General features: G+C 36.6%; 1 protein-coding gene across 1 annotated transcript in view; it reads left to right on the forward strand.

Annotated features, from left to right (window-relative positions):
* The window catches only part of si:dkeyp-14d3.1 (transmembrane protein 132C), a 167,917-nt gene that overhangs the window by 12,302 nt on the left and 140,680 nt on the right, over nucleotides 1-14,935 (forward strand). The window lies entirely within an intron of this gene.

Here is a 14,935-nt window from a genome sequence, read left to right on the forward strand (position 1 = left end):
TTCTGAGAGGAAATTGACCCTCCCGCATCGTGTGCAGTTTTTTTTCCCCCCTACCTCTAATGCTTTCCACAGCTGTCTGAGAGCGAACCAGTTGGCTGGCTGGGAAATTGCATTAAAAACACACAATGAGAGATCCTAGTCGCAGTGCACAGATGGCGAAATGAAACCAAGTTGTTTAGCCCAGTGTTGCAAGCATCGCACGTTTAATGTCAGTAGGTTTTTGCTGTTATTTTTAAAGATGAATATTTTGCGTGGCAGAAATTTGTCTTCAGTGTTTGCCTGTACTCTTTAAACACAGGTAATGGAAGAAATCACCTTATTCCACAAATCAACCTGGCTTTAAAAAGTATACATAACGAGGTCGGGTAATATGCTGCAAATGAATGTTAAGGCTAGTAAAGCAAATTTTTAATCTGTAATTTCTTACGAGGTGCTTCTTTTCTCAACTATACCAATCCTGCAATTTTTATTTATTTATTAATGAATAAAACATTGATGCCTTTAATATTATGTGATCACTGATTGAAACAGTAGCTAAAACAACTGGCTCAGAATATTTGAAGACGTCTGTGAATACTTTGAGTATTCATAAAGTCTTTCATGTGTTCTGTTAAGTAGAAGCCTTGTTTTAACAAATGTGTGTTTGATGTTTCATCAATTACAGCCTCATAAAATATTGATCCCAATTTTCTCTGTCTCTCTCTTACTCTCTCTCTCAAATACGTACGCACACATATCACCAAATATCACAACTACACAAAGACTTAAAACAGAATTGAAGTGTCTTGAAGTTTAACTTGTTGGTTTGGAAACTTTCTCACCAGTTGTTGTATTGGTGTGCATTTACTAGATATAATTTTGAGTGTGGAATTACCAGATGTAAAACCTATTTTGATCCCTACATATTGTGTTATGTTCTCTGTGACTTTATCATAAGACAATATTTTCTCTACCTTTTTGACATTTAAATTTGATTTCCACTGGCCTGTAACCTGACTTGCCTTTGAGAGGAAAAGGTTTGTGCTTTTATGTTTCTGCTGCATTTGCATTGTCATATAAATTGCTCTTCAGATGTGTTTCATGAAAGGGTTGTGAACAGAACAAATAGAATGTAAATCACAAACAATTTGGAGTGCAAATGTGGTTTATATTTTTGACTGAAAGACTGAATGTTATTTTTCATCAGTAAAACTGAAGATACATACAGTGGGCCTTTTTGCCTCAGGGTCATTAACTCAATTCTGCAGTTAATTTTTTGAACTTTGTAGAACACCAGGTCCCTCGCCATGACAGAATGTAATTAATTTTGATCAGAGAATCCAAGGAAGTCTTTAGTGAGCTTCTGAATGCCATCCATGGTGCTTCCTTTATGAATCAAGGAGGGGTCCCTCCTACTTTAGACACTCACACGACAGTTAAGATTATCTCTGTGTGAGTCACAGCCCTTTAAGTTAGGGGACCCTTGTGTCATCCATATTATCCGCTCATGTGAGCCGTCCTCTGTTTCTCCTCTCTCCATTGCTTTGAATAGACTCTCCTCCCCTCCACCTACACCCCCACTGCCCTGAACACACAGTCTATTTAGACTCCTCTCTAATTCAACTTTTCAACTTTGCGCTCTCCTCAACCCTGACTGTGAAAGTTTCACTAATGGGTAGACAGCTGCAACAGACGGCCGCACAGTGGCCACCCAGACATCCAGAGCCGAGAGAGTGTGTTGGGGAGCGCCATGCGTAAATAATTCATGACTAAAGACTCTTAGGAAGCCTTCCAGAACATTCCAGAGGACATAATCTCATTGATCGAAATAATAATAAAGAGCCATACAGAGGGTCAGGATGTGAAGATCAAATGTTAATCCTGACAAAGATTTTGTTATGAATTTTAACTGAGCCATTTCAATCATGTTAATGTCTCCGAGTGCCTTACTTATCGGGGTCTTGCTTCAGTACATTATTGCTGGTTGTTAAGGCGTCTGTTGCGGTTTGAAATGACTGATGGGAGAAATGCCCTGCACTACGTCCGTTCTTGACAGCCCTGAGTGAGGCTTAAAAAAAAAAAAGAAAACTGCTGACACAGCTGATACAAATGAGCAATTACAATGCTCATAAAAAAGCTAGGGCGGCCCAGAAGCAGATGCTCGATCATAAGCTGTTTGTTTACAGTGATGATAGCAACAGGTTATGCTTCTAATAGAATACCAGATTGCAGAGGCATTTGGTCTGTGGTATGAGTCAACCTTAGTGGTTAGGCCTATATGTAAATATAATTATGTGATATGTGTAGCATATAAATTTGGATATTGGTCTAGTTTCTTCTTTAATACAATTAATTTGTTTGTTGCCTTTCCCTACATGTACACATGTACTGTATACTTTGTTTTGCACCAGACCCACAACTGATCATCATAAGGAAAAGAGATGGTGCTGGGTAATACCTACTATTAGTTATTAAGTTACCCGCGTAGATCATGTGCCACCATTGCCCTTCAAATTCATATTTGTCATTTTGACATGCCCAGTGAGATCTAGGCTTTGCTGTTATTTTTCAACTCATTACACTTTGTTACCTACGTGTGAGTATTACTGCTGATATTTACTATGATGGAGAAGAATAGCATCTAAATGAATGACAGAATGAAAAAGCCCGTAATATGTTTGTTTTGTGCCATAACTCACCCTGGAATTGGGTTTTTGCTGATTAAACGTGCACAAACATCCATCCCTGTCATTCTGCAATCAGTTAAAGTCTACACCAACATCACGCCATTGCTAAATACTGGCCTTAGAGTTTGTCTGAAAGAGATAAAAATGAGATGTAATTGCAAATTTAGTACTGTACCAAAGTCCATTGGTGGCCTGACAAACTTGGTCTGAAAGCCCCTGGCAGGACAATATGACAGAGTTACCTCCATGTAATATAAACCTCCACACATCTTGAGGGCGCGTCCAAATTATTCAGCAGAGCAAAGTAAAGTCTTTTTGCCTAAATCTAAATCTCAGAGTTGACAAAAAGATATTAACATGCTGTTTTGGTACATTCTTTGCTAGTGCCCAATTCACCTTGGACACAGTTACATTAGGATGACCATTTGAATGAGGAAGGGATAGTGTCATTTCAGTTCAAGTGCAAGGTTTCTGTACAATGAATTTGTAATCTGAGAATTGTTTGTGCCACCAGTAATTGGTTTTTGTGTCCAACACATGCTTTACTTTAACAAATTTTGTTCACTTTCATTGCAATTTGGAAATGGCAAGCAAATGGTGACTCATATCTGTTTTTTACATTTAAAAATTTACCAGATGCTCTTTTTCAGAGCAACCTGCAAAAGAGCAGACAGAAAGGATTGGGTTTCAACAAAGAGCTGGTGCCAAGTCATTGAGGTTTCTTTCTGACAAAGACCCATAACCTGCTTTGAACTACAGTAGTACATACCTAAATCTAAACAAACCAGTTACATGCCATAGTAGGCGCATGAAAGAAAATGAAAGTGGGTTCAGAAAATGGATTTAATAAGTTGAACATTAGGTAAGCTGAGATGCAAGTGTTTTCAGTCTGTTGTGTGTCATTATTTTTAGGGTGTTAATGCTTGTACACAAGGTTTCAAAAGCCATTGTCTAAACCACATTTAAATATCCCTGCCACATTTATAAATAACTAGTTTTTTTTTTTTAAACTAAAACTGCTGTGTTACAAAACATTAATGTAAGATCCTTGTGTAAGGTTAATGTAAGGTCCTTGGATTGCCAAGGGTTCTAATCCATTGAAGCCAGGACCCTACCAATATAATTTTAATAGCTATTTTTACCAATAATAAGTTAAGAAATACATTTATTTTATTTTTAGCAGCATAAACAAACCTCCAGCTACATACAGTTTTCTCTAAAACAAGATTACACACGATAACTGTCGAATGATATAAAATCCATATGAGATGTCGTTGTCAAACAACTGTTAATTTGACCCAGATTAATTTGACACCAGCTGGAACTAAAATCTGTTTACGCACAGCGGTCCCTGAGGACCGGTTCAGAGAAACCGCAATAAAGCACATGATTATTGGCCCTAAATTGATGTCATATTGAATTTCATGTTAATACATTTTTATGGTTGGACAGCTGGTCCACAAGCACCCAAGCACACACTTGCCCAAACGATGCATGCTGTTCTCAGTGTTCATTTTACAATATTTGTGTTTCTCTATTGTATGTGTCATCTGAATGATGTCACATAATAAATTGCACACCAGTAGTGGGTTTAACTAAGGGTGTCTAGACAACTGGGGGAAATAATAGCATTGTGGAATCTATATTTGGTCATTTTTGCATTAACAATTGCACTTTCCTTTTATTTTCTATGATAGTGAATTCAGAATGAGGGGCCAGTTTATTACTACCATAAACACTGTCCAACATGATGAATACAAGTACTGTGAACACTTGCATGACACATTCTACAACAGATTTATTTTATGGTCTAAAGAGAAAGATCTCAATTGAAATTTGCCTTTGTCTTTGGCTTTCTATGACATCTTTGTTGCATACAAGATATTTTCGCACCTTGGCAAATGATTTCTGACTTTAGTGTAATCTCAGAATTTGACTTCTAGTAAGGTAGAAATCAGAATAGAGCAGATATCATAAGATAAGGGGTCCCCTTATCCAAACAACAGCCATTGCTAACATGTATTTACAGCTTGAATACCAATTTGCTGGTGATTTTGTGATAGTGTTATTTTTCTTTACATCTAAAAACTGTGCAGAAGCTATCCACATATTTGTTTAAATTTGTGTGTAAATATTAGCAATACTTTGTACTCTATAATTATAACTATAATTGTAACTATAATTATATGGAGAGTAATCTCCTGACTTTAACCTATTCGGTGAAATTATTTTACCTAATTTTATTTTATTTTTAAAATGGTTATATTCTCTACCTTAATGATAAGAAAGAGAATGTTACAGCATAAGACAAGAGAACACTTTGACTTTAATATGAAATTTACCAAATGTACTATTCAGGTAATTGAGACACTGATTAGTCAGAAAATTAGATTAAACCTGTTATTGCTATGTCTACCTCATAAATCACATGCTCTCAGAAAACATGTTATGTTTAGCTGAAGCGCCATGGAATGTGTCACTGGAAATATCTCAAGCTACATCTGATGATAGTAGAAAAATGAAAGCTATATATGGCATTGGATTGTGTTTTCCACCAAGCTGGGTTTGGCAAAAGGCAGATCCAAAAACATAATTACTCTACAGTATAAAGATTGCCTAATTCATTCAGTAATTCACCACCACGTGAAATGGAGGTTGTTCTTTTTAATTCCCTCTGGCCCAACAGTTCCTCTCCTTCTTTCTCTTTGGGGGTTAAAATAGAGACATCAAAGCCCCAGCAAACAAAAAGAGCCACAGAGGACCCCAAGAAAAAACCGTATGCAAACAACCTATCTAATTTTAATTGTATTTCGTTTGCATGTTCAAGAGGTTCTTTTTTCCAGGACTTCCTCTTCTCTTTCAAAGCCGAGATGGCTCCATTGACACAACTGCACAGTGTTCCAGAATGAAAGCTTATGAACATAATTAACTGCAGTCTGTAACCTTATTTAAAACCATATTCTGTGATTGAAACATGACAAGTCTTGGTGGTTTTTATATTTAATATTGGTGCACTGTAACCTAGAAGTGATGGATGAACAAATCTACTGATACATAAGACCAAATCGTTTGGACACTGTCTATAATGAACTTGTTAAACACTGTCTAAATGAGATGGGTAGTGAAGGAAACATTGTCTCTGTGATGTGCCTCTTCACAGTCGTACATTGTATTCATCAAGTATCTAATGCCCTTTTCTGTTAAAAACTCAGCGAATAAAAAGATGTACTTGCCCTGCCAAGTGGTAATCTGCATGCACGCAAATGTGAATGTGTCCATTCAGTGCATTAATGCAAGCTTGGAACGACCTTCTTTGAAAGCTCAACCTTTGTAATTAGTAGTTAATGAAGAATGTGAAGGACCCAGTCCTTTTTAAACTTGTAATTACCTGTTATTGGTTAACATTCCATAATTATGTTTATGAAAATTTGAAATATAAAATATTTGTGAACACAGATTCAGCAAATACTGAATGAAAGTTAAATACTGAATATGTGTACCTCTCGATATGCTTTTGAAATCACGTAACTTGTACTTAGGAAATGTAAGTTTTACAAGTGAGACAAGAAGAGTTATGATTGGCACTTCACAATCCTCTCATTGAGTAGCTGAACTGGCACTAGTATCAGTATGTCAAGGGTAATTAGCCCCTGGTGGCAACTGAGCTTAGCTTATTGCACGTGACTGTTAGTTCAATATGGTCTCAGGTTGTGAATCCACAATATTTAAATTGGATGTTTAATGAGAGATTCATTGTCTGTTCTTTGTACGATAGTATGTGTGTCAACACGTTCTATTGAATTGGCCTTTGGGAATGTTTTTTGCACCTTTGGAGTGCTCAGCTTGATGGCAAGTCAAAACATGTGAAAATTAACTTTAAAATAGAATGCTTCCCAGAAATAATATAGTGAGTAGGAATGGGAAAGGTTTTAAGTGCTCTGCAAGTAAAATGAATGGATATCATCCATCCATCCATGACTATTACATTAGTCAGTCAGAGAGTTCTCTAGAGAGAACAAAACAAAATGAAGTGTGTCACGCTCTCAGAGGGCTCATTAAATAAACGAAATAATATTTTAAAAACGTGTTTTGTGTTTACTCAGTTTCCCTTTGTCTAGTATTACATTTTGTCTAAAGATATGAAACCATTCAGTATGACAAATATGGAATAATAGAGGAAATCAGGAATGAAGCAAGTACCTTTTCACACTACTGTATCTAAGGCCATGTTCTTAACAGAACCCAAGGATTCATGGATGATGATGATGATAATGATGATGATGGTGATTATTATTTTTTCAGACATTTCACTTGCTGAAATAACAATTATTTGAGATTATTTATTTATTGAGAAGATTAAAAGCCACACTTGTGATGTACTCTTTTTGTATTTTACAAGGTTGAATTTCTGTGAGGTTTCAATCTGAGGATCTATTTCCATATGCCATTTTCAGAAAAAAAATCATTAACATGCTAATAAAACCAAATGAAATTTCAAACTTGACTGGGACAGCTTAGACCTGCTGTGTACACACAATAAATTATTTCAACCAGCTTTGTTATTATTTCTTTCACATATTAAATTTTTAAATCTATTTTTTTTATGAATTAATTTTTTTACTTTCATGTTTATTTTGTCACACGAAAAGAAAGCAAAGAAAAATGTCCCCTTTTACAGAAATAAAAATAGTTCATGATAGTCTGCCCAAGACCTTTCCCCAGTAACACAATTATGAACATATTATAAGTGTCAATATCCACCATATTGTATATTTATTCTATACCACCTCATGTGGAAAATATCAGAGGAGCCTTCTAAATCCATTCTGGGAGGATTAAAAAGCAGGCTAAGTGGATGAATCCGTTTCCATGGTACCCTTTGATTGAATCCCCCACTATTCAATTTCTTTGTGTTATTCATAGTCATTCAGGACCAAACTCATTTTCGCTGGGAAATCATATAACTGATGCTGAGTCTTTCATCAACACCTTTTTCCTCCTTATATCTCGGTCAATATTAAATGTCAGCTCATCTAATGGGAGATCTTTTCACAATCCAACTAATTTTCAGACATACGAAACATAGTTTTCAATCACACACAAGCATACAAAATAGAAACCCCTTGATTTTTAAGAGTGCAATAAGTCATGCAAGTGCTCACAGTACTTGTATTCATGATGGACAGTGTTGATGGTAGTAATAAACTGGTCCCTCATTCTGAGTGCACTGTCATAGAAAATAAAAGGAAGGTGCAATTGTTAATGCAAAAATGACAAAGAAAATTGCCCCCAGAAATTCATTGTTGAAATTCAAGTTTCAGGGCCATTGGTGGAAATTAGCAAAAGGTATGTTTGGCACAAATATCAGCAAGTATTTATTTGCAGTATTTACACAGTTGCAAGTCCTCACTGCACAACAGAATTAGATTCTTGGTTGGCATACCTAATTAAATAAAGGTTAAATTCAATTTTTCAAAATGTGTGGATCTGCTTGCCAGGTCATGTAGTGATGAGAACCCATGGGTGTTCAACTCCAAGCCTGAGTCTGTGCTAGATACTGTCTTGTATGTGATAAATGGTGAGTGTTTGATACTGTCTAGTTGGTAGGTAGTTTGCGAGTATACATGGGCTGTTCTTGTCACAATGTGTTTTTATGTGAGTATGCAATTCAGGGGTAGTAAGGCTAAATGCAGGAGAACCCTGAACTTCCTGTCATTGATCTGCTGGTACAATTAAAACCAACAGGTATGGGCCACGCTAGCCCTTGACATCTTTTGTCTAACTGGTATTATAGAGTGACTGTACATTAGAAATGTATTTTAGAATCTGCTTGTTAGGTTCCAACTGAAAACCCACTGGCGAATCAACTGAAACCCCTTAATATACTGTATGTCCTTGCAATTTGAATGAGAACATAAAGTGTCTTCAAATTAATATGGCTGGATAAATGCAACAAAAGCTTTCTAAAACAATTGTCACTGTCTTACCTAGTGACCAGGGTAACACTTGGAAAAGTAGTACTTTGAGTGAAGATTCTGACGGAATTATGCGGATAATGAACAAAAAATGGAAATGCCCAGCAATCCAACATCAATGAGTTCTAGTTGTTCTGTAAGAGTGTGGGAAGAATTATCCTGGAGTGGTCTACATGCTTTTAAATACTTAGTAGGCCAGGTGGATATCAACTGCTACTCAATGGTCATGAGTATCAATCTAATTCACTCTATCATCTTCACCCCTTGTTAAATATTTTCTATCTTTCAGAAAATGGTATCTTTAAAAATTGGAATGCCCCCATCCACAGAGCATATTAGTTGGCGGAAAGTGACACTGCTTTTGTCCTCATGCCTTGTCATTCAACCCTGAACCCAATTAAGCCTTTTTTTGGAGAATTTGGCGTGGCAGTGCTTTCGATCAGCTAAGCATGAGTTGATTGACTTGCCTGTTCAATAGTCGTGCCATATTCCCCCTGCTAATCTACATATAGTAATAGATTCATGGCATAGTGTGTGTAGGTTAAAATTGCCACATATGGTGGTCCAACACCCTAATAAGTGACTTTACATTGGTACTTTCCTTTTTTCCTGTTACAAATATATACATCAATTTAATTTTTCATTTTAGGAAATAGTCAAATCAAAAGTAATAATTGAATGCAGAATTGACTACTTAATATGACCACATTATATGTTTTGAAACAAATGTTTTGAAACATGAAAAATAAATAATTTCATGAATAAAATTACTATCAAAGAAAGATAAGAGGAAGGATGACAGATTTATCACCTGGAGACAAATAAAGTATAAAATGTTAGCAAATCAGTTCTTCATTAACCTTATGTATTTTTTAATCATAACTAATGAAAACTGCAAGTGTCCTGCCAAGCTCTTAGTTACCCTTCAAAAACACAGATCATTCATTAGGTGGTGATGGCCACTTATGCAATTAATAGACTTGCTTTCTCCATTTGTGAAGCGGGAAATGTTGCCATAGGCACTAATATGCTAATTAAACACTGGTTCAAGCACTGCATTAATTAGCTTATGAAATCGGGTTTCTGGCGTTTGCATGACACTTTATGAAATAAACATCTCTGGACACGTCTTATGGCTAATTATTCATAGTTCAATTACAGCTCACTCCATCTGTGCATCTGTGTAATCTTCACTGGGTGCAGAAGTTTGATTTGTTGTGCTAGCATTGGAACTGCTAGCATGGAAAACAAAGGCAACCCGTGAATATGATGTCACTGCTTCAGACTTTACATACTGTAACACATCATGGCACTGAATTCCCTTAGTGCAACAAAACATGGTAATTTTGGAATTAAGGGGAAAATAGAGCTTACCAGGGATTCATTTATGATGCCACAATTTATACGATTCAATTTTTTTTTCGGGCTATATTGTTTTGGCATAGTCCTATGCAGCTCTGCTTGGCAAAAGGCAATTCTTTGCACAGTGCAAATGAAAGCATCCCAGAGAATGAAAGCAAAGCAGTATTTGGTATTCATAAAATCAATGCTTTGAAAATTAAATTTGACAAAAAAATGTGTGCTTTGCAATTTTCTTCTCTTGTCCTATATGCATGTGTTCTTATCTTTATGAATCAGACTACACCCAGGCCAGTTAATTAAATCTCTCAGAATCTGGGGCTGTTTTTCATTCCATGGATCTGAAGGCAGTGAATTTTATCTTAATCTTTCCTTGGGTTGTTTTAAACAAACAAGCTGCCACAGCAATGTCAATGTGTTTTATGACAGCTAATCCAGCTCGAGTTATTCAGCCAATAATAGGGAAAAACTAATCTTGTCTATGTGTACTCTAAAGTTTGGCTCTTGTTACAGAATTTAGTCCATTCTCTAGTAACACAGTAATGTGCTCAGTAACTCAACCAAAAATGGCAGAAAGTGAAGACACACTGACAAACCTAAATCATTGGACATTACATAATGGAAAATTCAATGTGTTTTCGAATTAAGGTCTGATAAATGTCCTTCTATATTTTACCCAGAAATGTGATAATGGGAGTTATTTGGGAAATTTGGATCAAATTGAATGAATGGTCCTTATTATTCAACAGGAACATACTGTTCTGTTGCTATTAATATTTTATTGCATAATCTTTTTTCTATTGCAACACCTTATACTCTTTCACAAAACAATGTAGCTCACTTGCACGCATATTCCAACACCTGTATAATAGGACTCTAGGCACAATTTGCTTAATTATCATGCAAATTGTAAGTGGATATAATGATTTAATTGTTCATCAATTAGATGTTTACAAAATTGTAACAGAAAATCTGGAGCCATAAGAACCCTAATGTCTTTTTCGACAATTGGTGACCTTCTCAGAGGTAAGGAATCATTCTCACTATGAATTCAAAATAATGTTTGCAGAACCGCGCACAACTCCAAAGACTGCTTTGGTTTAGATATCATGCTCCTGTCACATGAAAGGTTCCTTTCTGAGACGGATAGATACTAATTACCTGAAAGGACAAACAAAACAAGCCAAAGAGGTGGAGGCAAAAAATAAAGGAAAATGATAAGGATGCAAATGATGATAGAGATCAGGGAACGCTGAGACACAACAGCTGCCAGATGTGGAATGAGTCATATCTAGTGGCAGGTGATTTCACTGACTGCACGCTGAGGATTTGTGATGCTGCGCAATAACAACCTTGTTACATCCCATTCCAAACCTATTGCTGTTATTTGCAGCATCTCTTTATATCTCTAAGCAGGCAAGTTCTCTGCATCTTTTCACTGTAGTCCATAGGCAGAGCTGCACAGTCATTGTATTGGAGGACAACACGTCACACACAACTGATGCACTGCAGGCAGAGAATCTCACGGTACTCAACTGACGCACTTGTTTCATGGAGTTGAAGGAAATGACTGAGGTCCCGCTGACCTGGGTGATGCGATAACCGACTGTGAATTGCCAAGCGGGTCCCAGACAACTGTTCATGAAAGCCCTTGAAAACTCATTGACGGGCAGCGTGCCTGGTACATGGCACAGTTGTTTAGAAGCATTGCTTTGAAAATGTGTGAAAATTAATTATTTTGGACCCCCTGCCATGAATCCAAAGTTCTACAGAGCAATTCATCCTGTTTTGTTTTTGGTTTCCAATTAATTTTACTATTTATTCCTGCTGACAGGCTGCTCTGATGAGGATACCATAGATCCTATTGCCTGTTTGTATGTTCTTAGTTTTTGCTTTTTTTAACCCAAAGATCTAATTTTCCATATTTGATTTGTTATATTGCATGAAGGCTACAAAGAAAACATTTTTGTGAAACAGTGAAACAAAACACACTGAAACAGAGACATCAGATTAATTGTTCTCTCAAGTCTGTTTGATACAGTTTATACCCCTTTACTTTGTACTTTGCTTATTTCTTAAGTTGTAGAGCAATCACACTTATAACCACATTTAATGTGTGTACAAAATTATGACAAACATTTTAGCATCCCATACTTACAATTTGACAGCATTACAATAGGAGGTCCTTGAAAAAAGAATACGATATCTGTTTCTATGATATCTCTTTATGATGAAAACATATGACAATATAAGACAGTATTAATGAACAAGAGATCCCAGGACAACGGAAGTGCAATGTAGTTGTCCCGTTTAGCTAGTGACCCAGAACAGTTCTAATGTGCCAGTTCCATGGAGCAGAGGACCTGTCCAGCTCAGAATGCATTTATGGTGAAAATACTGTAACCAGTTTATGGATTAAAGCACTACTTTTCATAACAGTTACACACCGCATACCCCATGGTCCAGAATCAAACCCTGACCCTGCAAGTGCCAACTGTGGGTCCCGTGAAGTCATCCATGATTGGCCCAGAGTTTCAGTCTGCAGGGTGTTGTCCCACCACTGCCTAATAGCCGCTTCCTTGCTTGAACCTGTGCTAGATGCATAATTTGCGTGGATCTCTGCTGCAATAACTGTACTGTTCAGGTGGTGCACTTCAGAGAAAAGTAGCTCGAGCAGCTCACAAATTGAGGGAGGACATTGCAGCAATGTCTCCCAAAATGGGAACGAAGAAAATAGGGATACAAGTAGTGTTCTTTTGGATGGAAGCAATCATGCTGTTTTGCGCAAGATGGCTGCCAAAGCTTTCGTGCCTGGTAGTAGCAATAATCAAGGCCATCCTGACAATCCTATGGAGGGTTGCAGAGCACAGGAATGAGTTGGTGGGCTAGCCAATAGGACAGGTAGATTGCACCATAAGCCACTGCAGGTGGATCAGCACTTCATGCGGTCACCAGGCTTTATGAAATACACTACCAACTAAACAACCAGGTCCTAGAGAAGGTGAAAAATCTGAATTTAGGTGCTCTACAGAACTTGTGTGTTCTAGGCTTATTTTTATTTTTTGTGTGCAAAATTTAACAAGACCTTGGATTTTCATGGCATTAACCATTTTTGCTGCTCTGTTTTGATATTCAATGTCTATATAATGGCATGTGTGGGTTAATGGCATTGAAGAGTTTACCAGAGGTGTATTGGCAAAGATCAGCCATTTCCCTGCTTGACAGAAGATTTTATTTTACTTTTTAAAAAATCAAGAATAGGTGAGAGTATATCAGTCATGTCAGGAGAAATGAATAAGTGGATTTGTTTTTCTCCAGGCTTAGAGTGAATCATAGACAGCTGCTTTTTGATATTCAGTCACATAAAAAGTCTGAAGCACCCATGTTTCTGTGTGTATTTCATGTGTCAGCAATGCGCCCGTATCACATATCTGCTTTGCATGCTGTTGCTTTGAGATCTGAGATATTGTGCTTGTGTTCAGCTGTTTCAGACAACATTTCTGAGAATTGCCACAATTTTAAATTGCCATTCTTTCATCCCTGCAAAAATTTGGTCATTCATCTGCGATGTAAGCTAAAGTTAGCTCTCCAACAGGCAAAATCATATTTCAAAGTAATTCTGAGGATGTTATAATCCTTGTTTTTATACTTCTGTGGCACTGATGAAAGCTTTTTAACAGAAGTCATCAATGAACTATACCTAGAAGGAAATTAATTTTCGTGTCAGCCACCTAAGACGTGGCAAAAATAGTTGTTTTGTATAGCTGAACACACGAAACTACTGTACTTAAAGTGCAATCAAGATCATAGTACAGAAAACTTGTGAGAATATTTAATCAATTTGTCTTGCTTATTGTAATGTCCTCTACTTGACACGTCAGTTTGTAGCTTGCTCTCCACGAGGGGTCACTGTTGCTTTTCTGTGGAATATAGACCGCAAGCAGTGGAACTGGAGAACATGTCTGGCTAAGGGGGACTTTCTAATTGTTCCGGGGACTTTCTTTCGTCAACTTGCATAAATTGTTTCTATAGCTCTGTTCGCCTTTAGGGATATTTTTAGAATGGCATCTGAACATGAAAGAGCATCTTCGCATAGGAGGGAAAGGAAGCGAAAGGGTTTCGGAATGGCACTTCAGTTCTTTCAGCATTGCATAAAGTAGGCTACATCACATCTTATCCACGTATCCTTGACTGTGAAGAAGAAATTGCATCTCGTTTGCCTTTCCATGATTAAAAGGCCTATAGGTATTCAATAATGTTTATATTAAAATTCATAGCACGTGTTTTCAGTAAATAACATGATTCAGTTGATACTTCTCCACATTCCTCTCCATCTTTCCTAATATTTTTTTTGTGTGGAGTAGCTCTGTCACAAAAAAAAAAAAAAACACATCAGGTTCTGCACACCGTCCTGGTATTTACACGATATATAACATTTTACAGAGCAATACTTTGGATACTGCATTTTCATCGATAAGTTACATTTAGAGAATGTATATAATAGCATTCTACAGTAGCCTTCGGAATCATTTGTATTTGATAAATATTTAAATAATAATGTTCACAGTATAATAATATACTTTTTCAGGCACGCTCTTTTTAAGGGATGCTATTCTTATTTAATCATCACAAATATTCTATGTTTTCGGGGAAATGCCAGCTTGAAGCATGAAAAAAGAATGCTTTGAGATATCCTTTTCATAGACAGGTGTGGCAAACCGATACATTTAGGCTAAATTAAGGAAATACATACATTTTTTCAACAATGACTGTTCAATTCACTTCTCTAATGGATGGCAACTATTTAGTCATACGTGCGTAACTAAATCATTCAGCTTTACGTTGTCCATGTTTAGGCTACTAAATATTATTCTCATACATTGTTCTGGAATTGTTTAATGTTCCAACTTTCGGGACTTAGTTATAAATTGTTTG

The sequence above is a fragment of the Anguilla rostrata genome, chromosome 10 (assembly GCF_018555375.3).
Source record: "Anguilla rostrata isolate EN2019 chromosome 10, ASM1855537v3, whole genome shotgun sequence".
Lineage (NCBI taxonomy): Eukaryota > Metazoa > Chordata > Actinopteri > Anguilliformes > Anguillidae > Anguilla > Anguilla rostrata.